General features: G+C 47.6%; 1 protein-coding gene across 1 annotated transcript in view; it reads right to left on the bottom strand.

Annotated features, from left to right (window-relative positions):
• LOC144273973 (uncharacterized) overlaps window positions 1-21,054 on the bottom strand; it is a 108,453-nt gene that overhangs the window by 8,334 nt on the left and 79,065 nt on the right.

Raw genomic sequence — 21,054 nt, 5'->3', positions numbered from 1 at the left:
TAGGCTGTTCTCAGTGGTGGCAGATGACAGAACAAGAAGCAATGGTCTCAAGTTTCAGTGGGGGAGGTCTAGGTTGGATATCAGGAAACACTATTTCACTACGAGGGTGGTGAAGCACTGGAATGGGTTATCTAGGGAGGTGGTGGAATCTCCATCCTTAGAGGTTTTTAAGGCTCGGCTTGACAAAGCCCTGGCTGGGATGATTTAGTGGGCGTTGGTCCTGCTTTGAGCAGGGGATTGGACTGGATGACCTCCTGAGGTCTCTTCCAACCCTAATATTCTATGATTGTTCTCCATGTCCAGTGAGGGCAGGATAAGTCATTGGCTTAATCTGCAGCACTGGAGATTAAGGTTAGGTTTTAGGTGAAAGTTTTCAATGATAAAGAACAGGCTTCCAAGGGAGGTAGTGGAATCCCCATCACTGGAGGTTTTTAAGCACAGGTTAGACAAACACCTTTAAGAGATGGTGTAGGTGTACTTGTCCTGCCTCAACGTGAGGGGCTGGACTGGAGGATTTCTTGAGGTCCCTTCCAGCCTTGCATTTCTGTGAATTCTCCTTCTTGCTCACTGTCCAATCTCCTGCTGGGACAGAGAGAATCCAGACAGGAGTCGTTCCATGTGCTCGGGGAAAGGGAATGCAGAAAGGGGAAAGGCAAAGGGAGTAACTAATCCAATTAACTGCAGAGCAGATAAAAATAAATAATGAGACAATTCCTCCTTCCAATCACTCCCCAAACCTTCCCCAGAGGACAGAGAACTGGGGATCAATTCTAGCTCCACAACCCATCCACACACTCAGGGGAGTGGGAGGTACCACCAGGTGTGCTGGAAAGCCATGAGTGACAACTGCCATAAGGATCCTGAATGGGATGGGAGGAGGCAGAACTGGGGCTTTGTGGGAATCCCAGCATTTTACTTTACCCACCAATCTTTTCTGACTCAGTTTATCTGGTTCCACACCTGGGCAGCTGTGTTTCAGGATCTCCCTCTCCTCAGAGCCTCGGAGATCCAGCTCCTCCAACTCTTCTCTTCGTTCCATCTGCGAGATCACGTTAGGTTTGGGAATTGGACACACTAAGAAAAGAAAACGGGACATCGATATTTGTGGAGTATTCATTACGAGAAGTGTTCCATGATTATTAACGCAGGCCATTTTAACACATGCAAATCTCTGGGCCAGCTCTCCATTGAATCAGAGCTGCAGGCCACTCTGCTAATGGGAGAATTTAACTATCCACATCTCTGCTGGCGACAAATTCTGCCACACATTCACCACCAACATGGTTTCCCAGCCCACCCAGAAGGGGGATGAGTTTGAATTCAAAGTCAGGCATTGTGGGATATGTTGAGGAGGAGGAGGAAGGACTTGTCCATCTACACAGTCAAGGGGGCTAAGGGGAGAGATTTTACAAAGCTACCATGGGGGGAGAGGGGGAGAAGGAGTGTCCTGGAGGGAAGACAATTAATAAATTAGAAGCAAAAGACAATATATAAATGGCCAAAACATTGACCTGCTTTATAAAGTCTCTCCCATACTCCATCTCTGTGAGCAATCTGCGGACGTAGCACTGGTTCAGACAGTGCTTAGGTTGCTGTAACTTGCGTCGGCCAGGGGGTGTCTTTTTCACATCGCTGAGTGACGTTAAGTGAGATTGACTTATACAGTAGTTCCAGAGTAACAGCTGTGTTAGTCTGTATTCGCAAAAAGAAAAGGAGTACTTGTGGCACCTTAGAGACTAACCAATTTATTTGAGCATAAGCTTTCGTGAGCTGGCCCACCTTGATCATCATATACATTGTAAGGAGAGTGATCACTTTAGATAAGCTATTGCCAGCAGGAGAGTGGGGTTGGGGGAGGTATTTTTTCATGCTTTGTGTGTATAAAAGATCTTCTACACTTTCCACAGTATGCATCCGATGAAGTGAGCTGTAGCTCACGAAAGCTTATGCTCAAATAAACTGGTTAGTCTCTAAGGTGCCACAAGTACTCCTTTTCTTTATGCAGTAGTGTAGACCTGTGCTAAATCCTTTTAAACCCACCATGTCTGATAGAACCAACATGTCCTTGGGGACATAAAATCATCTCTGTGGATTATCTCCAGGGGAAGGGAGAGCAGTAACGAGGGTAGATTTTTAAATGAAGAAATAACACACACACTTCTCTTTGTAGTGTTAAAAATGGCTATCTGTCTTAATTTGCTACCAGCAGCAGTTACTGATACATAAGGTATTGTAAAAAAAACTGCCAACTGATGCAATTTGCTATCACTAGCAGTTACTGATATTAAACTGCTATCTGCCCTAATCTGCTACTGGAATATGGGTAGTGAATTGTAACCAGTAGCAGTTACTGATACTTAAGGTTGTTCTTATTTGCTAACTTGTCCTAATTTGCTACCTCTCACCTTTCTCCTTCTAGTACAGAAGAAAAAGTTAGAATTAAAAATTCCAAATTAGAAATCACAGTAAAAAAACATAGCAAGTGCAATACTAGAAACCCAGATGTCATTGCTAAAACTACTAGCAAATACTAACATGCATACTTTCATTATTTGTTATTAAAATATAATATAAATAGCATAATGACATGCCTCCCAGCAGCAGATAAGACAAACTGGTGAACTGCTATGAGACTCCATACAGTCAGATACACTGATAAGGGATTCTTTGTTTCTGAAGGGGTGTACGTAAAATATTTCACTGACTCAAGTCTCCTGCAGCACCTCAGCAGGTTACATCAGGAGCTGCAGTGACTGGGCATTGGGATGCCTGCGCCTTTACAAACCCAGCCCTGGGAAGCCCATGTGGAGAGGTGCTGTCCTGTGGGAGGGGAAATAAAGTCCCTCCCCCCCCATCTTTTGCAAGCACTGGTGTCTCAGTCCACCGGGGTAACTGTTACCCCCTGTGCCTCTGCCGGGGTTTTATCCACTGTCACCCTCTGGCAGCGCCTCACCCCTGGGCATAACTCCGTCTCCCCCCCCCCCCATCTCTGCTTTTGCCCTTCAGCACCTATCCTAACCCTGCCTCCAGCAACTTGACCCTCCTGACCAGTCAATTTCGGGCCCCTCCTCAGACCCTGACTACCCTCCTCCTCCGATTTGCCCATTTTCAACCCCTGTCAAAAGTAGTCCGCAGACTCTGAGGCCAAGTAAGGGCAGGGTGAAGGCAGATGCACCCTAAGTAGCACATTAAGACAGAGAGCAGTTTTTCACACTACACATGCCCTGCCCCAAAGAGACAAAAGGGGGGACCCTCCCACTGCCACCCTGAAACTTCCTCCTCCTCCCCCGCATTCTCTGCGTTTAGCTCTTGGAGCAAAGCTCTGGCAGCAGCTGATGGCCAAGCAAAGGCAGGGGCTTCATTACCGTTCGCTCAGATCTGCACTGCAGATTCAGCCACAAGAGATCTGAGCCTCCCTTTACTGCAGAGTCACTTCCCTGCCTGGCCCCAACCCTTTTGCCCGGGTCTCCCCGTCACCTGCAGGCTCCGGCTCAGGGGCTGGTGTCGGCAGAGCCCGGGGCTGGGTCCAGCCACCGCAGAAAGTCCCCCCCCCTCCCCCGCGCTGGGCGCAGAGTGGTGTTAATGCAGGTCTCTCCCCTACACAGACCCGGATAGGGAGCAGCAGTACTGCCGGTGCACAGCGAATGACCCAGGAAGCTCAGCCATTTACATGCTGAGCAGAGAGAGAGAGAGCAAGCGAGCACCATCCCGTCCTCTGTTAGCAATAATCAGAGCCCTCTGGTGGCAGGAGATAGCCCCTCGTTTCCCCTACTGTACAGTAGAACCTCACAGTTACCAACACCAGAGCTAGGAACTGACTGGTAACCACACACCTCATTTGGAACTGGAAGTAGGCAATCAAACAGCAACAAACAAACATTGCACCCTCTGCAAGTTTGCAGATGACACTAAACCGGGAGGAGTGGTAGATACGCTGGAAGGCAGGGATAGGATACAGAGGGACCTAGACAAATTAGTGGATTGGGCCAAAAGAAATCTGATGAGGTTCAACAAGGACAAGTGTAGAGTCCTGCACTTAGGACGGAAGAATCCCATGCACCACTACAGACTAGGGACCGAGTGGTGAGGCAGCAGTTCTGCGGAAAAAGACCTAGGGGTTACAGTGGACGAGAAGCTGGATATGAGTCAATAGTGTGCCCTTGTTGCCAGGGCCGGATGAACTTTTTGTGGGCCAAACATATTTGTGGGTCCCCCGGGGAATGATTGTAAAAGGGGCTGGGGGTAAAAGCACAGTGGGGCAGAAGCTAGGGTTGATTCCTGGAGCAAGGGAGGGGCCAGGGGTAAACTGCAAGCGCAGCAGGGCTGGGGTGGGGGTAAACAAGGTCCCTGCCCCCCACTCCTGCCCACATAGAGCGGGTACTTACCTGGTTCTAGCCCATTCTCTTCGTCTCTCTCTGCACTGAGCTGCCCCTCCTCCCGCAGCAGCAGGACCGGTTCTCTTCCAGCCCTCTGGGGTGGGTGCTGGGAGTGGGAGGAGCAGAGGCTAATGTGGTTACTCCTATAACCAGACTTTTAGTTTCCAGTCAGCACTGGTAACAGGACACGCAGGTCATGACCAGGTCATTCTCTTTAGTCCTGCAGTCAGTCCTACTGAACCGTCTTATGGTGAGCAGGCAGGCGATACGGATTGCTAGCAGTTGTACTGTACCATCTTCTGCCGGGCAGGCAAGAGATGAGGATGGCTAGCAGTCATATTGTACCATCTTCTGCCAAGCAGCCATGAGATGTGGATGGCATGCAGTCCTTCTGCACCGTCTGCTGCCAGCCAAAGATGGTGGGACCGCATAGTGTTGCATGTCTGGGACGATTCCCAGTGGCTGCGAAAACTTTCGCATGCATAAGGGCACTTTCATGGAACTTTGTGACTTGCTTTCCCCTGCCCTGAAGTGCATGAATACCAAGATGAGAGCAGCCCTCACAGTTGAGAAGCGAGTGGCGATAGCCCTGTGGAAGCTTGCAATGCCAGACAGCTATCGGTCAGTTGGGAATCAATTTGGAGTGGGCAAATCTGCTGTGGGGGCTGCTGTGATGCAAGTAGCCCACGCAATCAAAGATCTGCTGATATCAAGGGTAGTGACCCTGGGAAATGTGCAGGTCATAGTGGATGGCTTTGCTGCAATGGGATTCCCTAACTGTGGTGGGGCCATAGACGGAACCCATATCCCTATCTTGGCACCGGAGCACCAAGCCGGCAAGTACATAAACCGCAAGGGGTACTTTTCGATAGTGCTGCAAGCTCTGGTGGATCACAAGGGACGTTTCACCAACATTATCGTGGGATGGCCGGGAAAGGTACATGACACTCGCATCTTCAGGAACTCTGGTCTGTTTCAAAAGCTGCAGGAAGGGACTTTATTCCCAGACCAGAAAATAACTGTTGGGGATGTTGAAATGCCTATATGTATCCCTGGGGACCCAGCCTACCCCTTAATGCCATGGCTCATGAAGCCGTACACAGTCAGCCTGGACAGTAGTCAGAAGCTGTTCAACTACAGGCTGAGCAAGTGCAGAACGGTGGTAGAATGTGCATTTGAATGTTTAAAGGCGCGCTGGCGCAGTTTACTGACTCGCTTAGACCTCAGCAAAACCAATATTTCCACTGTTATTACTGCTTGCTGTGTGCTCCACAATATCTGTGAGAGTAAGGGGGAGACGTTTATGGCGGGGTGGGAGGTTGAGGCAAATCGCCTGGCTGCTGGTTACGCGCAGCCAGACACGAGGGCGGTTAGAAGAGCACAGGAGGGCGCGGTACACATCAGAGAAGCTTTGAAAACCAGTTTCATGACTGGCCAGGCTACGGTGTGAAAGTTCTCTTTGTTTCTCCTTGATGAAACCCCCTGCCCCTTGGTTCACCCTACTTCCCTGTAAGCTAACCACCTTCCCCTCCTCCCTTCAATCATTGCTTGCAGAGGCAATAAAGTCATTGTTGCTTCACATTCATGCATTCTTTATTCATTCATCAGACAAATAGGGGGATGACTACCAAGGTAGCCCAGGAGGGGTGGTGAAGGAGGGAAGGAAAATGCCACACAGCACTTTAAAAGTTTACAACTTTAAAATTTATTGAATGCCAGCCTTCTGATTTTTGGGCAATCCTCTGTGGCGGAGTGGCTGGTTGGCCGGTGGCCCCCCACCGCGTTCTTGGGCGTCTGGGTGTGGAGGCTATGGAACTTGGGGAGGAGGGCGGTTGGTTACACAGGGGCTGTAGTGGCAGTCTGTAGGCTCCAGTTGCCTTTGCTGCAGCTCAACCATACACTGGAGCATACTGGTTTGGTCCTCCAGCAGCCTCAGCATTGAATCCTGCCTCCTCTCATCACGCTGCCGCCACATTTGAGCTTCAGCCCTGTCTTCAGCCCGCCACTTACTGTCTTCGGCTCGCCACCTCTCCTCCCGGTCATTTTGTGCTTTCCTGCATTCTGACATTATTTGCCTCCACGCATTCGTCTGTGCTCTGTCAGTGTGGGAGGACTGCATGAGCTCAGAGAACATTTCATCACGAGTGCGTTTTTTTTTCTTTCTAATCTTCACTAGCCTCTGGGAAGGAGAAGATCCTGTGATCATTGAAACACATGCAGCTGGTGGAGAAAAAAAAAAGACAGCGGTATTTAAAAAGACACATTTTATAAAACAGTGGCTACACTCTTTCAGGGTAATCCTTGCTGTTAACATTACATACATAGCACATGTGCTTTCGTTACAAGGTCGCATTTTGCCTCCCCCCACCACGTGGCTACCCCCTCAACCCTCCCCCCTCCCCGTGGCTAACAGCGGGGAACATTTCTGTTCAGCCACAGGCAAACAGCCCAGCAGGAACGGGCTCCTGTGAGTGTCCCCTGAAGAAAAGCATCCTATTTCAACCAGTTGACCATGAATGATATCTCACTCTCCTGAGGATAACACAGAGAGATAAAGAACGGATGTTGTTTGAATGCCAGCAAACATACACTGCAATGCTTTGTTGTACAATGATTCCCGAGTACGTATTACTGGCCTGGAGTGGTAAAGTGTCCTACCATGAAGGATGCAATAAGGCTGCCCTCCCCAGAAACCTTTTGCGAAGGCTTTAGGAGTACATCCAGGAGAGCTGCGAATGCCAGGGCAAAGTAATCCTTTCACATGTATAGTATTTTAAAAAGTACACTCACTGGAGGTCCCTTCTCCGCCTGCCGGGTCCAGGAGGCAGCCTTGGGTGGGTTCGGGGGGTACTGGCTCCAGGTTCAGGGTGAGAAACAGTTCCTGGCTGTTGGGAAAACCGGTTTCTCCGCTTGCTTGCTGTGAGCTATCTACAACCTCATCATCATCATCATCTTCTTCGTCCCCAAAACCTGCTTCCGTTTTGCCTCCATCTCCATTGAAGGAGTCAAACAACATGACTGGGGTAGTGGTGGCTGAACCCCCTAAAATGGCATGCAGCTCATCACAGAAGCGGCATGTTTGGGGCTCTGACCCGGAGCGGCCATTCGCCTCTCTGGTTTTCTGGTAGGCTTGCCTCAGCTCCTTAAGTTTCACACGGCACTGCTTCTGGTTTCTGTTATGGCCTCTGTCCTTCATGCCCTGGGAGATTTTGACAAAGGTTTTGGCATTTCGAAAACTGGAACAGAGTTCTGATAGCATGGATTCCTCTCCCCATACAGCGATCAGATCCCGTACCTCCTGTTCAGTCCATGCTGGAGCTCTTTTGCGATTCTGGGACTCCATCATGGTCACCTGTGCTGATGAGCTCTGCATGGTCACCTACAGCTTGCCACGCTGGCCAAACAGGAAATGAGATTCAAAAGTTCGCAGTTCTTTTCCTGTCTACCTGGCCAGAGCATCTGAGTTGAGAGTGCTGTCCAGAGCGGTCACAATGGAGCACTCTGGGATAGCTCCCGGAGGCCAATACCATCGAATTGTGTCCACAGTAGCCCAAATTCGAGCCGGCAAGGCTGATTTAAGCGCTAATCCACTTGTCAGGGGTGGAGTAAGGAAATCGATTTTAAGAGCCCTTTAAGGCGAAAAAAAGGGCTTCATCATGTGGACGGGTGCAGGTTTACATCGATTTAACGCTGCTAAATTTGACCTAAAGTCCTAGTGTAGACCAGGGCTAAAAGTGGGAGGGCTAAGCCTTAATGGGGGGTGGGGAAAGCAAGCGGTGGGTGGGCTAGGGAGTGGAGAGGAGCTAGTGGGCAGGGCCATGTCTGCTGTACTGCCCAGGTAGGTTGGAGACTGTGGGGATCAGCTGACACAGTATCCCCAGCACAGGTAACATGACAGCCAGTGGTGGATTTAGAGTCAGTGCGGCCCTGTGCTCAGCTTCATTTTTGGGGCCCCTCCTTGGGACCCAACCAAGAAAAAAAACATTCTCTCTGATCTCCCCCCGCCCCAGTTTTCCATTCTTTTTTTCTTCATCCTCCTCCTATAAGTAATAGCAAGTAAATGACAATAAAGTGACGTACCTTGATTGTTCTTGATTGTTCTTGTAGTCTAACTTATTTTTCCACAGACCACTTGAAAATCACGGAGGATCTCAATGGACACTTAATGATCTTTCCAAATATTGTAAAAAAAGTTGGAGTGCGGGGGCTGGCCAGGAGCTAGGCTGAGGGAGGGGGCTCAGGGTTGGGGCACGAGGTTGGGGTGTGGAGCGCTTACCTGGGGCAGCTCCTGTTTGGTGTGAGGGGTGCAGGTGGGAATGGTGGGCGGGGGGTGCAGGAGCTCCCATTTAGAATCATAGAATATCAAAGTTGGAAGGGACCTCAGGAGGTCATCTAGTCCAACCCCCTGCTCAAAGCAGGTGCTCAGGGTGGGGGTGAGGATGTGGGGGGGGTGCAGGAGTCAGGACATGGGGTGTGGGGGGGCTGGGTATGTGTGTGGGGTGAAAGAGTCAGGGCAGGGGGCTGGGGACGTATGAGGGGGTGCAGGGGCAGGACAGGGGACTGGTGGTGTGTGAGGGGGGTGCAGGAGTCAGGGCTGGGGAGTTGAGAGGGCGATGCAGGGTTCAGGGTGGGTAGAGGGCTAGGGTTGTGGGGGTGCTCACGGCAGGGGGCTGGAGGGAGTATGCCCCGATTCCAGCCCTTTCCCCAAAGCCCCACCTCTGCCTCTTCTCCTCCTCCCCCGCCCCCGGAGCTCCGCTCTTCCCCCTCCCTCCTGCCGGCAAACAGCTGATCGGCAGCAGGGAGGGGGGAGGGGAGGGAACGTAGCACCCTCCGGGGAAGAGGTGGGGGAGAAACTTGGCTGCCAGTAGAGCCTGTCCTGCTGCAGCAGGAGCTCCAGGAGCCGGCAGCACCAAGCTTCTGCCTCCGCAAGAGAGAGCAGTGGGGGCGGGAGGGGGGGAGAAGAGCAGACTAGGGCCCCTTTGGACCGTGGGCCCGGCGCCATGGTAAATCCGGTACTGCTTGTTGCAAAGAACGGCATTTTGGGCTGTATAAGTAGGAGCATTGCCAGCAGATCGAGGGACGTGATCATTCCCCTCTATTCAGCATTGGTGAGGCCTCATCTGCAGTACTGCGTCCAGTTTTGGATGTGGAAAAATTGGAAAGAGCCCAGGGGAGGGCAACAAAAATGATTAGAGGGCTGAAGCACATGACTTATGAGAAGAGGCTGAGGGAACTGGGATTATTTAGTATGCAGAAGAGAAGAATAAGGGGTGATTTGAAAGCTGCTTTCAACTACCTGAAAGGGGGTTCCAAAGAGAATGGATCTAGACTGTTCTCAGTGGTAGCAGATGACAGAACAAGAAGTAATGGTCTCAAATGGCAGTGGAGGAGGTTTAGGTTGGATATTAGGAAAAACTTTTTCACAGGAGGGTGGTGAAGCACTGGAATGGGTTACTTAGAGAGGTGATGGAATCTTCTTCCTTAGGTTTTTAAGGTCAGGCTTGACAAAGCCCTGGCTGGGATGATTCAGTTGGGATTGGTCCTGCTTTGAGCAAGGGGTTGGACTAGATGACCTTCTGAGGTCCCTTCCAACCCTGATATTCTATGATTCTATTATGGGTATGTCTACACTACGAAATTAAGTCGATTTTATAGAAGTTGATTTTTAGAAAATCGATTTATACAGTCAATTGCATATGTCCACACTAAGCGCATTAAGTCGGCGGAGTGCGTCCTCACTACCATGGCTAGCATCAACTTACGGAGCAGTGCACTGTGGGTAGCTATCTCACAGTTCCCGCAGTCTCCGCCACCCATTGGAATTCTGGGTTAAGCTCCCAATGCCTGATGGGGCAAAAACATTGTCACTGGTGGTTTTGGGTACATGTCGTCGGTCACCCCTCCCTCCGTGAAAGCAATGGCAGACAATTGTTTCGCACCTTTTTTCCGTGCAGACGCCATACCATGGCAAGCATGGAGCCCGCTCAGCTCAGCTCACTGTGACCGCTGCTGTTGTGTCCTGGGTGCTGCTGTCAACAGACAGTGCAGTACGACTACTAACCCTCATCATCCACTGCTTCTGCTGCAACTCTGCTCTCCTGCTCTCCTGGTGCCATGAATCCACCTCGCAGGTCCTCTCGTCGTTCTTTATAAATATCTATTCTCGTGGCATCCGTCATCATCCACCGTTTCCGCTGGAACTCTGTTCTCCTGGTGCCATGAAGCCACCTCGCAGGTCCTCTCGTCATTCTTTATAAATATCTATTCTCGTGGTATCCGTTGTCATCCACCGCTTCCGCTGCAACTCTGCTCTTCTGCTCTCCTGCAGACGCCATACCACGGCAAGCATGGAGCCCGCTCAGCTCACCACTGCTGTTGTGAGCATTGTAAACACCTCGTGCATTATCCTGCAGTATATGCAAAACTAGGCTAAGAGACGCCAGCACGAGGACAATTTTAATGAGGACATGGACACAGACGCTCCTGAAAGCATGGGCTGTGGCAATTGGGACATCATAGAATCATAGAATATCAGGGTTGGAAGGGACCTCAGGAGGTCATCTAGTCCAACCTCCTGCTCAAAGCAGGACCAATCCCCAACTAAATCATCCCAGCCCGGGCTTTGTCAAGCCTGACCTTAAAAACTTCTAAGGAAGGAGATTCCACCACCTCCCGAGGTAACGCATTCCAGTGTTTCACCACCCTCCTAGTGAAAAAGTTTTTCCTAATATCCAACCTAAACCTCCCCCACTGCAACTTGAGACCATTACTCCTTGTTCTGTCATCTGCTACCACTGAGAACAGTCTAGAGCCATCCTCTTTGGAACCCCCTTTCCGGGAGTTGAAAGCAGCTATCAAATCCCCCCTCATTCTTCTCTTCCGCAGACTAAACAATCTCAGTTCCCTCAGCCTCTCCTCATAAGTCATGTGTTCCAGTCCCCTAATCATTTTTGTTGCCCTCCGCTGGACTCTTTTCAGTTTTTCCTCATCCTTCTTGCAGTGTGGTGCCCAAAACTGGACACAGTGCTCCAGATGAGGCCTCACCAATGTCAAATAGAGGGGAACGATCACGTCCCTTGATCTGCTGGCAATGCCCCTACTTATACATCCCAAAATGCCATTGGCCTTCTTGGCAACAACAGCACATTGTTGACTCATTTCCAGCTTCTCGTCCACGGTAACCCCTAGGTCCTTTTCTGCAGAAGTGCTACCTAGCCATTCGGTTCCTAGTCTGTAGTGGTGAATGGGATTCTTTTGTCCTAAGTGCAGGACTCTGCACTTGTCCTTGTTGAACCTCATCAGATTTCTTTTGGCCCAATCCTCTAATTTGTCTAGGTCCCTCTGTATCCTATCCCTACCCTCCAGCGTATCTACCTGTCCTCCCAGTTTAGTGTCATCTGCAAACTTGCTGAGGGTGCAATCCACACCATCCTCCAGATCATTAATGAAGATATTGAATAAAACTGGCCCCAGGACCGACCCTTGGGGCACTCCACTTGATACTGGCTGCCAACTAGACATGGAGCCATTGATTGCCACCCGTTGAGCCTGACAATCTAGCCAGCTTTCTGTCCACCTTATAGTCCATTCATCCAGCCCATACTTCTTTAACTTGCTGGCAAGAATACTGTGGAAGACCGTGTCAAAAGCTTTGCTAAAGTCAAGGATCAACACATCCACTGCTTTCCCCTCATCCACAGAGACAGTTATCTCATCATAGAAGGCAATTAGATTAGTCAGGCATGACTTTCCCTTGGTGAATCCATGCTGACTGTTCCTGATCACTTTCCTCTCCTCGAAGTGCTTCAGAATTGATTTCTTGAGGACTTGCTCCATGATTTTTCCAGGGACTGAAGTGAGGCTGACTGGCCTGTAGCTACCCGGATCCTCCTTCTTCCCTTTTTTAAAGATGGGCACTACATTAGCCTTTTTCCAGTCATCCGGGACCTCCCCCGATCGCCATGAGTTTTCAAAGATAATGGCCAATGGCTCTGCAATCACATCCGCCAATTCCTTTAGCACTCTCAGATGCAGCGCATCCGGCCCCATGGACTTGTGCTCGTCCAGCTTTTCTAAATAATCCTGAATCACTTCTTTCTCCACAGAGGGCTGGTCACCTCCTCCCCATGCTGTGCTGCCCAGTGCAGTAGTCTGGGAGCTGACCTTGTTCGTGAAAACAGAGGCAAAAAAAGCATTGAGTACATTAGCTTTTTCCATATCCTCTATCACTAGGTTGCCTCCCTCATTCATTAAGGGGCCCACACTTTCCTTGACTTTCTTCTTGTTGCCAACATACCTGAAGAAACCCTTCTTTTTACTCTGAACATCTCTTGCTAGCTGCAACTCCAGGTGTGATTTTGCCTTCATGATTTCACTCCTGCATGCCCGAGCAATATTTTTATACTCTTCCCTGGTCATTTGTCCAATCTTCCACTTCTTGTAAGCTTCTTTTTTGTGTTTAAGATCAGCAAGGATTTCACTGTTAAGCCAAGCTGGTCGCCTGCCATATTTACTATTCTTTCTACACATCGGGATGGTTTGTCCCTGCAACCTCAATAAGGATTCTTTAAAATACAGCCAGCTCTCCTGGACTCCTTTCCCCGTCATGTTATTCTCCCAGGGAATCCTTCCCATCAGTTCCCTGAGGTTGTCAAAGTCTGCTTTTCTGAAGTCCAGGGTCTGTATTCTGCTGCTTTGCTTTCTTCCTTGTGTCAGGATCCTGAACTCGACCATCTCATGGTCACTGCCTCCCAGGTTCCCATCACTCTTGCTTCCCCTACTAATTCTTCCCTGTTTGTGAGCAGCAGGTCAAGAAGAGCTCTGCCCCTAGTTGGTTCCTCCAGCACTTGCACCAGGAAATTATCCCCTACATTTTCCAAAAACTTCCTGTATTGTCTGTGCATCGCTGTATTGCTCTCCCAGCAGATATCAGGGTGATTGAAGTCTCCCATGAGAACCAGGGCCTGCGATCTAGTAACTTCTGTTAGTTGCCAGAAGAAAGCTTCGTCCACCTCATCCCCCTGGTCCAGTGGTCTATAGCAGACTCCCACCACGACATCACCCTTGGTGCTCACACTTCTAAACTTAATCCAGAGACTCTCAGGTTTTTCTGCAGGTTCATACCGGAGCTCTGAGCAGTCATCCTGCTCTCTTACATACAATGCAACTCCCCCACCTTTTCTGCCCTGCCTGTCCTTCCTGAACAGTTTATATCCATCCATGACAGTACTCCAGTCATGTGAGTTATCCCACCAAGTCTCTGTTATTCCAATCACATCATAATTCCTTGACTGTGCCAGGACTTCCAGTTCTCCCTGCTTGTTTCCCAGGCTTCTTGCATTTGTGTATAGGCACTTGAGATAACTTGCTGTTTGTCCTGCTTTCTTAGTATGGGGCAGGGGCCCTCCCCTCTCGCTCTCTCCTGACTAGTGCATTGGAGTTCAAAGCGCTGTCCAGAGCTGTCACAATGGAGCACTCTGGGATAGCTCCCGGAGGCCAATACCATCGATTTGCGTCCACATTACCCCAAATTCGACCCAGCAAGGTCGATTTTAGTGCTACTCCCCTTGCCGGGGAGGAGTACAGAAGTTGATTTTAAGAGCCCTTTAAGTGGATGGAACGGGGTTGGTTGTGTGGACGCATTCATTTTAAAATTGACCTAACGTGGCTAAATTCGACCTAACCCCGTAGTGTAACCTAACCAGGCCTATGATTCTAAATACAGGACAGTACTGTGTTAAATGTAAACTATTAAAAAAAAATAAAGGGTAAGCTCGGCCTCCACCATCACATTGGTGCCTAGCAGATTTTAATCCAATGAGGGTAGGGGAAATGTTCTGTCAGTAAGATCTGTGGAGCTGCGGGACAGCCTCCCCAGGGGAAAGATTGGGAAGTGATTTGGGTTTTAGTATGGACAGTCAGTGGATGATTTTGGAACTCATGCCTGCTGGAGTTTTCCTATGCTATTGGTATCAATTGTCTAGTCCTTGGAGTTCTCATTGTCTCTCTAGATCCTCCAGTGATATGGGTCAGTTTCAACCTGTTCTTCAACAATCTATTCATTCCACCCAACAGCTAGGTGACACGCTCACCTCCTGTCCTCTGAGCTGCCCTTTTGCACCCAATGGATAGCAATGCAAAGCATAGAGGGAAACTGAGGCATGCACAGACATCATAAAAATATCACAGAAAACTCCTACTTTGTCACAGAAGCCCTGAGCTCTGCTCATCTGTGGAAGAGAATTTGCAAGGTCTCTGAACTCCGAACCATCACTAGCATTCCAAATTTTTCCTTGCAGCTATCATAGATCTTATTAGTGAAACTCCAGTCCCTTTCCATATTACCAGCAGGGGCTCCAGAGGTGGTTGGCCCAGGGCCTAGCTTTCTCCACTTTCTGTAACCTTTGGGCAGCCCTCCCAACAGTGAACAGCTCTAAGTAAGTAGGGAAGATTAATTCAGGTGCTGAGGAAAAGTGGGAACACGTCACTGGAGGGAGCATGGAATCTGGTCCAAGCATCTTTCTCTCAGTCTCTATGGATGGGGGATTAGGGATGGGAAGGCAGACTTCCATTCAGGTGAATTCTCCTCCTTAGACTTCCACTAAGTGAATTCTCCTCTCCCAAGCTTAACTGTGGACTATGCGGTCCTTTGGAAAACAGATTATGACTTGCATTGTGTTGTGTTGCAAGATGCACATGTCCCCTCCTCCTACACTGTGTATGCGGGGTCCTCTCCTCCCATTCTTGGTCTGTTCAAGGGATCACATATTTCCTTCTTTCTGTCATTCTCCATCAGCGAAATGAAGGTTATTAAAAAAGAAAATAAATGGCAAGTGTTTGAATTTGGGGTGTTGGCTTGATAATTTTCAGTGCAATGAAGTGTACATTTGAAAAGTGATACGAAAGTTGAGCAGTAAGGCTGTAATTTCTGTGTAGTCACATTATGGAGCTGTGGCACTGGGCATGTATGTACTCTGTGCAATGTAAACATAATATTTGATATTTCTTTTGGGAGGCTGTTTGCCAATGTTTTAGTAGAGTTGGGCAAACTTTTTTCAATTCATTTTATTTTTGTTGAAAAATTGCATTTTGCGGAACATGACACCATTTGTCAAATTCAAGTTGGCTAATGGTTCCAGTTGAAAAATAAGTTTTTGAAAGAATCAGAATGTTTCATTTTGATTTTTTTATTCAAAATGATGTTTTGATACAAAATTTGGTCAATTAAAAACAAACAAACAAACCCAAACACATACAAATCGGAAAGACACCTGAAACAGCTGAATCAAAATGGAAAACTTAAGAAAAAAGTTGTTTAAAAAAAAAACCAAAATTTTTTTTAAGTTGATTTGAAATATTTTGGTTGATTCAAAATGAAACATTTCTGAGTTCTTTATTTGACCTATCTTTTTCTTTCTTAGTTTTCAGTTCATCACCCTCACCAAAAAATCCATTATTCATTCAGTTCTGTGGCTTAGCTGTACATTTCCTTGTTTTTTTTGTTACAGAGCATATACTTACCTAGTTCACTCTGATTTTAGAGATATGGCCATAACCATATGTAAAATGGGGAATGCGGCACGAAGTGCTAACATCTTTAGAACAGGAATGAATTTACTTGTGCCTCCTGCAGAAGATATACTTTAAGTAACTTACAATATATTTGTTTGGATTTAAAGTGAATATGGACTCATACACCAGGCTGATCAGTGTGTGTTGTTCATGTGTGAATAGTTTTGTGCATCTTTTCCAAAAGGGATTTTAGATTGTGGAGTACAGTCCTCAGATGGCTTAGTAGTTAGCATACCCTGATTCCAGCCTCTTGCATCCCAGCAGGAAGTGCCTTCCATCTACTTTCTAACCCTTATTTGTGGCTTATCCTCACATAAGGGTTTTCAATGTCCTTACTCTCCTTTCTAGAGGGTTATGCCCCTTCTGCAACGAGGATAGTTAGTAGCTGAGCCGGAGCCCTCCTGCTCCACCAGGCTTTGACCCAGGGCCTTACGAGAGACCACAAAGTCAAGCATTCTGGAGTGCCCCGCAGGTGTTGCCCTCCTGGGTCACTTCCTACCCTCCGTTTCCCCCAAAATCTCCAAGTCCAATATAAGACCTGGCCTACGCTACAGGGTGAGGTCGAAGTAAGCTGCCTGGCGTTGACCTAGGTGCGAAAGTGTCTTCACTTAAATCTGGCTCCCACTGACATAAGTGACAGGTTTCAGAGTACCAGCCGTGTTAGTCTGTATTCGCAAAAAGAAATGGAGTACTTGTGGCACCTTAGAGACTAACCAATTTATTTGAGCATGAGCTTTCGTGAGCTACAGCTCACTTCATTGGATGCATACCGTGGAAACTGCAGCAGACTTTATATACTTTATATATACATGATCTCTGTATATGATCTTTATATACTTTATATATTCATGATCTCTGTGTGTATATAAAGTCTGCTGCAGTTTCCATGGTATGCATCTGATGAAGTGAGCTGTAGCTCATGAAAGCTCATGCTCAAATAAATTGGTTAGTCTCTAAGGTGCCACAAGTACTGACATAAGTGCCTCTCTAGGCCCACTTTAGTAACATCACTTCCCCGAGTGGCGTTGAATGTTGAGGATCCCCCTCTGCGTGTAGCTGGACCCTTGATTAAAATTAGCCAAAACACTGTGGGCCCCAACAGTGCAAGGAGAAACGGGTGTTACAACAAAACAGTGTGTGTGGAAATGTTTGTGGAATACCGTTGTGGGATGTAGTGTAGTAGTAGCCATGTCGGTCCCAGGATACTAGAGAGACAAGGTCAGGGAGGTGATATCTTTTATTGGACCAACTTCTGTCAGTGAGAGAGAGGCAAGCTTTCTCCATGTGGTTCAAAAGCTCATCTTTCTCACTAAGAGAAGTTGGTCCAATAAAAAATATTACCTCACCCATTTTGCCTGGGGAATTCAAGTCCTGTAAGGCCTGATGTTCTGTATGGGGCAAATGCATCCATGACAGTACTTAAATGCTGCTGTTGATTATTAATTATTCATCATTATTATTAATATTACCCTAGCATAGATTTAACAGTCATTGCAGAATTGGAGAGTGTTCCATGGCTTACCTGGATATAGGGAAGATTGGTTAGACTTTTAAACAAAGAATAAAACCTGCACTCAGTGATTTCTCTGACTGTGCAGGAATGGTTAAATCTCACACACTTCAGGCTGTCTCTCCCATCACCTCCCTCCTTTTCCTCCATCTCCATGTTAATTTTCACCCTTCCTTTCATAAAACCCCCAACACACACACACGCTCTGAGAGAAAACCCTCTGAATCATCTCTGCCCCTTCTTCCCCACTTCTTCCCTGTATCTGAGCCACCCCCGCCGGGGGTTTGCTCCCCTACCAGATGCCTGCTGGATCTGAGCAAGGTGTTGTGCCTTCTTGGTTGTTAATATGCTGGTGAGAGGAACGAGAACTATGTTATCAAGTGAGCAAATTCTGCAGGGCTGTGAGATCTGAGGCTATACAGGGTGAGTGTACAGTAAAAGCAGCAGCTCTGGAACTCACACACACGTGGGAGTGAGGAGGGGCCACTTGTGCAGGGGAATCACTTTCCTTCCCTACTCCAGCATTTTCACTGAGTTCTCTCTCAAACAACTGACTCAGGAGCTGGTGTCAGCAGAGCCCATGCCTTCCCCAGGAGCCGGTTCCAGCCACTGCAGAAAGTCCTCCCTGGGCTGAGCACATAGGAGGTTTAATGAAGGTCTCTACCCAACACAGACCCCACTGGGGAGCAGCAGCTGCTCAGTCCTGGCTCCAGATCACCATGGAGGGAGCCAGAGAAATGATCTGGGATACTCAATCCTTGACTCCTGATCAGAGGAAAAAAGCAAGGTAAGAAAGAGAGAGCTAGAGAAATATCCCTTCTCCTTCGAGTAACCATGCATGCACACACTCCACTTTAGGTGCACGTGCACCCAATGCACTTGAATCTGAGACTTTTGCCAGCAGTAACACTGGGTGATATCTGCCCCTCATCCCTCGTGCCCAGCTGGGGCATAAAAGGCGCATGTCCACCACCTCCCTCTCAGTTCCTTCTCACCGTTCTTGGAGAGAATCGGAGCTCCCTATAGCTTTGCTAATGGTTAGCCAGGCTTACAGTCTTAATTCTGTAAATAGTTCTATAGTGGTGTTAGTTTAATTAGTTCTCAGCATTAGTATAGTTTAGCTATAGACTTTAGCGTAAGTCCTGTGGATTTATTATGAAACGTTTCTTGGGTTTTAAACACATGCAGGACTCTGTTCCCTGTCACGAACAGGCAAACAAGCTGTTTGATCTACCTAGGGGAAGGGCATGTGAGGGATTTGCACTTCCTTCCCCTTAGAACAAAAAAGCACAGGGACTACCAATGGAAAGCCCACTTAACGAAGGAGGCCATGCTTCCTTCGTGTCCACTGTTGGAACCGGATCAGAGTATGCTGAATCCATGAGTAGTGGGCCCCCTGCTTGCCCAATCTCTATTTAGAAAAGCTGGACGAGCACAAGTCCATGGGGCCAGATGCGCTGCATCTGAGAGTGCTAAAGGAGTTGGTGGATGTGATTGCAGAGCCATTGGCCATTATCTTTGAAAACTCATGGCGATCGGGGGAGGTCCCGGATGACTGGAAAAAGGCTAATGTAGTGCCCATTTTTAAAAAAGGGAAGAAGGAGGATCCTGGGAACTACAGGCCAATCAGCCTCACCTCAGTCCCTGGAAAAATCATGGAGCATGTCCTCAAGGAATCAATTCTGAAGCACTTCGAGGAAAGGAAAGTGATCAGGAACAGTCAGCATGGATTCACCAAGGGAAAGTCATGCCTGACTAATCTAATTTCCTTCTATGATGAGATAACTGTCTCTGTGGATGAGGGGAAAGCAGTGAACGTGTTGATCCTTGACTTTAGCAAAGCTTTTGACATGGTCTCCCACAGTATTCTTGCCAGCAAGTTAAAGAAGTATGGGCTGGATGAATGGACTATAAGGTGGATAGAAAGCTGCCTAGATTGTCGGGCTCAACGGGTAGTGATCAATGGCTCCATATCTAGTTGGCAGCCGGTAACAAGCTGGTCCTGCTTTGAGCAGGGGGTTGGACTAGATGACCTCCTGAGGTCCCTTCCAACCCTGATATTCTATGATTCTATGAAATACAAATTGGGTGAGAAACAGCGTTCCTCCTCCTCTCCCCCAACCTCCTCTAAGCACTCGAATTAATTTCATTAATGAAAACACTATCAGGAATAAATCAGACATCAAAACTAATTAAGATGAAGAAGGTTGGTGGACAGCAGCAGCAGAGCATATGCCTGGAAGAGAAGATGTTCTAGTATGACTGGAAGATAGCTAATGTAATGCCAATATTTAAAAAGTGCTCTAGAGGTGATCCCGGCAATTACAGACCGGTAAGTCTAACGTCAGTACCGGGCAAATTAGTTGAAACAGTAGTAAAGAATAAAATTGTCAGACACATAGAAGAACATAAATTGTTGGGCAAAAGTCAACATGGTTTCTGTAAAGGGAAATCATGTCTTACTAATCTATTAGAGTTCTTTGAAGGGGTCAACAAACATGTGGACAAGGGGGATCCAGTGGACATAGTGTACTTAGATTTCCAGAAAGCCTTTGACAAGGTCCCTCTCCAAAGGCTCTTATGTAAATTAAGTTGTCATGGGATAAGAGGGAAGATCCTTTCATGGATTGAGAACTGGTTAAAAGACAGGGAACAAAGGGTAGGAATAAATGGTAAATTTTCAGAATGGAGAGGGGTAACTAGTGGTGTTCCCCAAGAGTCAGTCCTAGAATCAATCCTATTCAACTTATTCATAAATGATCTGGAGAAAGGGGTAAACAGTGAGGTGGCAAAGTTTGCAGATGATACTAAACGGCTCAAGATAGTTAAGACCAAAGCAGACTGTGAAGAACTTCAAAAAGATCTCATAAAACTAAGTGATTGGGCAACAAAATGTCAAATGAAATTTAATGCGGATAAATGTAAAGTAATGCACATTGGAAAAAATAACCCCAACTATACATACAATATGATGGGGGCTAATGTAGCTACAACTAATCAGGAGAAAGATCTTGGAGTCATCGTGGAGAGTTCTCTGAAGACGTCCACGCACTGTGCAGCGGCAGTCAAAAAAGCAAATGGGATCTTAGGAATCATTAAAAAAGGGATAGAGAATAAGACGGAGAATATCTTATTGCCCTTATATAAATCTATGGTATGCCCACATCTTGAATACTGGGTACAGATGTAGTCCCCTTATCTCAAAAAAGATATACTGGCATTAGAAAAGGTTCAGAAAAAGGCAACTAAAATGATTAGGGGTTTGGAATGGGTCCCATATGAGGAGAGATTAAAGAGGCTAGGACTTTTCAGCTTGGAAAAGAGGAGACTAAGGGGGGATATGATAGAGGTATATAAAACCATGAGTGGTGTGAAGAAAGTGAATAAGGAAAAGTTATATCCTTGTTCCCATAATATAAGAACTAGGGGCCACCAAATGAAATTAATGGGCAGCAGGTTTAAAACAAATAAAAGTAAGTTCTTCTTCACACAGCGCACAATCAACCTGTGGAACTCCTTGCCTGAGGAAGTTGTGAAGGCTAGGACTATAACAGGGTTTAAAAGAGAACTAGATAAATTCATGGAGTTTAAGTCCAT

This window comes from Eretmochelys imbricata, chromosome 14, assembly GCF_965152235.1.
Source record: "Eretmochelys imbricata isolate rEreImb1 chromosome 14, rEreImb1.hap1, whole genome shotgun sequence".
NCBI lineage: Eukaryota > Metazoa > Chordata > Testudines > Cheloniidae > Eretmochelys > Eretmochelys imbricata.
This window is presented reverse-complemented; position numbering and strand designations above follow the sequence as displayed.